Source organism: Rosa chinensis, chromosome 5 (assembly GCF_002994745.2).
Source record: "Rosa chinensis cultivar Old Blush chromosome 5, RchiOBHm-V2, whole genome shotgun sequence".
Classification (NCBI taxonomy): Eukaryota; Viridiplantae; Streptophyta; class Magnoliopsida; order Rosales; family Rosaceae; genus Rosa; species Rosa chinensis.
Genome location: NC_037092.1, coordinates 61,195,686 through 61,199,337, shown reverse-complemented (window position 1 = coordinate 61,199,337; position 3,652 = coordinate 61,195,686). Strand labels below are relative to the sequence as shown.

General features: G+C 34.9%; 1 long non-coding RNA gene across 1 annotated transcript; it reads right to left on the bottom strand.

Annotated features, from left to right (window-relative positions):
- Positions 1–2,532: 2,532 nt before the first annotated feature.
- Positions 2,533–3,054, bottom strand: LOC112168109. The gene is made up of 2 exons (XR_002924068.2): positions 2,951–3,054; positions 2,533–2,622 (listed from the first exon to the last, which is right to left on the bottom strand). It is a non-coding gene; the product is annotated as an uncharacterized LOC112168109 (long non-coding RNA).
- Between the last annotated feature and the right edge of the window lie 598 nt (positions 3,055–3,652).

The following is a 3,652-nucleotide window of genomic DNA, read 5'->3' as shown; positions in this document are numbered from 1 at the left end:
GTTGTGTGATGGCTCGGCAGATGGCTCGGTAGATGCCATGAGCAGCTGCGCATGCTGTGCTGCCTTCAGACAACAGAACTTGTTTAAGTCCGTTGTTTGTTAAGCTTTTCAGACAACGGAGCTCTAGTGTTTTCTGTTGTGCGAGAGTTAATTAGAAGACTTTATTTTTTCAAAGAACCATTGTTTGATGTATGAGAAATCTGTTGTATGATCATTTAAACATCCATTTACCTAATGAACAATAGTGATCAAATGGAAATAAAATTTGATGCAAACCATCAAATGAACTAGCAGTACTTTAACCCATACTTTAAACTTCAAAATACATTGGATCCACCAAGATATATACATTCGCACTACTACAGAAATTGAAACAGACAACAGGCAAAAACTGTAGTCTGATATGGAGGCTGACCGTCATATATCGAGGAGCCGTCTGATGAATATCGATTGTAGGGAACTGTCGTATGAAGGGATCGGCAGCCTGTCGACAACAGTAGCTGTTATGTGACTATTCTTCAGACAACGGGCGACTTTAAAAACTGTTGTGTGATTGCAATTCAGATGTCGCTTTATTTTATGACCGTTGTGTGAGTTTTATTCAGACGACAGTTTTTATTTTGTAGCTGTCGTGACTATTGTATACATTCTACAGTTCTTGTGACAAAAAAATGTGGTGTGAAGACTAACAATTCAATGTATTTGTGCTTTGAGATGACACATTGAGCTTTTACCATTGTGCTATAATGTGTTGTACAATACTTTTTATTTATTCTTGTTGTCTAATTGTTACAAAGGTTCTAAACAATCAAATTAACTCAAATCCCACCATATGTAAAATGTATTCAGTAAATTGATATCAAAAGGGGAGTATTTCCTTAATGTCCATAGATAAAACACTATAAGCATTTGTTCCTTCCATGCATCAAAACCAAGTCTCTTTATCTAACTCTCATCTTCCTTCCACTTTTGCTGCTTGAAATCAATAGTAATCTGCAAAGTACGTAAGGCCTAGAATCCCATTTCTTGACTAAGAGGCATCTCTTTGCAACTTTCTGTTGACATCAACAACTTATTTATAATACGTATTCTCCATACTTAAAACCAAAGCCTTATGAATTCCTGCAAAGGAGTACATACATCAGCTATTTATCTTGCATGTAGTCCAAGTATTTACCAGGTTTAATTCATTAAAGAAACTGAGTATTAAAAACAGAGAAGACTATGAAACAATAAAAATTCAATTCTGTAAAATAGCAATATTACTATGTAGCATGAATATAATATTATGAAGAATATGAGGGAGACTTACCAGAAATAGAATATCAACATAGGTAGATATTCTGCAATGTATATTACACTATTTTAGTATCCCACTATGATGTTAAAGAAACCCAGATTGCATAATGAAGATATTGAGATAATTACCTATAAGCCCATTCAAGAGACAAGCTTCACAAAATTGTCATTCAAAGCAATTCCAGCCTTGGCATCGAAAATGCTCGACCGACAAGTTATTCATGCAGGAGAAAAGTTTATCATGGTAAGCTTATAAACAAGTTATTGTATTGTCTGGCTAACAAAATGCTGCAAAATGTATGATCCTTCCAAAGCCATGGCAAAGGGAATACATAATCAATAGGAATTATGACATGCAGATTTTAAATGCATGTGTGACATATTACCTGCAGAATAAAGAAATGGGGTATGCCCAGGTGTATGAGATAGAAAATGCATACATCGTTATAGAATTTAGCTCTACCTCTTGGTCTGGCATGTCATTTAACTCATTAATCACCAAAACCGAACATTGTGCATAAGAAAATATATAAGTCTTTATTATTGTAAAATTTGGTAAAAGAAATAGCACAGAAAAACGAACGTGAGTATGACTTACTTTCTTCACAAAGTTGCCTTTGTTTGTAGCTTTGGTTACTAACAGTAGCTGTTTTTGTGAGACTGACCAAACACATGAGCGTGTAGACATGGTTGCAAATGCAGCATTGAAAAGTCCCTTTTTCTTCTCAAGTGCAGATAACTTTGGAGCTAGCAAATGGTTCCTCATTAGCAATAGTTTACTCTTTTTTTTTTCCTGGGATTAATGAATAAACTTTATTAAAGCCAATAGGCAACAAGCACAATGCAAGAGGAAGAAAACAAACAATGCTCAAAGAAACCAAAGAAAAGAAGCACAAGCAACACATTGCCAGATAAGATTAAGCTAAATAATAGATGCAGGACATGAGAGTCCAGTGATAGTGTAGTTTCCCTTTCCTATCTAGCAACTTAAAGAATAGTATTCTAGATTTGAAAGTGGGACAAAACTCTAAAGAATGTTAGACATCATAATTGAAGTTGATTGTATGATTATCAAATGGTGACTCATAATGAGTAGTGAATGAGAAAGAAAGTTGCAGTTAACTTTTCCAATCTCAAAGAGTAAACAACACCCATATAATATATACAACGACGCTTATGATACCTAAAGAGTAAAAACAAGACTACACAAGTTTAAGGGAATGAAAATGTTACCAACTATCAAATGAAGGCAAAATCAGAGCTCCAAATTGTAATTGTCCTTAAATTTCCCAGCAATCTGATGATCAACCAATATGAACAAAACTGTACAATAAAAAAATTATTAATGAAGTCTTATTTTCACAATAAGTTCTTCTCTACTATTGACACTAAACTAGTGCTCTTTAGGGGTGTAAACATTTCAAGAAATCCAAAGGGGCCAATTAGAATAGGAAACAAAAAGGGTGAAAAATAATTTATTAAGAGCATTATATGATGAAAACCAACATCGATCAATATAAATAAATCAAATCAATCAACTTACTTGTTGGGGTTTCAATTTGGGTCTCTACTGAGATGAAACACAAAAAAGTAAGTTTAAAAAGTAACAAATTAAATCTTAGTTAAGAAAAAAAAAGTTTTAAGAAATTACCTGCTAGAATATGATTCAGAGTGATGCAAGTTAGATGTCGCCACCAAAGCTTGAGAGTAGGTCGCCGTAGTTCAATTGGACGTCTTCGCAGTCACAGTACTGCACCCCCAATGCATGCAGTCCTACTAATGCTTTCACTCATATCTCCAAACAATGATTAAATACACCAAAATGTCAGCCCATCTGAATTGAAATAAAAAACCAAAACCCTAACCCCCAAATTTACAATCTGCAACCCTGACAAATTTATCCCCAAATTAACATCGTAACTTGCAAGGACATTGAGGAACATAGAACTGAAGCCAAAATCCTATAGCCAAATCATCAATGATAAAGGGAACAAAACATTGGAAGGAAGGAAAGAAGATCAAAGACCTTAATGCTCCATTGAAAGAATGAAAGAAAGAAGAGAAAGAGAGAGAAGATGAGAGACCAGAAAGCTAGTTAGGTTGCGGCTCCCCAAATTGAAATGAACAACTGAAATGTAAAACCCACCTTCCTTATGAACGACTCCCCAAGCCTTTCCATGCCTACCGTCCTGTCAAAATTGAAAAACTAGCATAAACCAGAAGATTCAAACCAATCTCAAATCCTTATCATCTCTCAAAACCCAGCAATAAACAAACCTCGTAAAGATTCATTTTGGTGATCTGATACAAGATGCCGGCCCAGTGGCTCTTAGCCATGTGGTACTCAAATCCC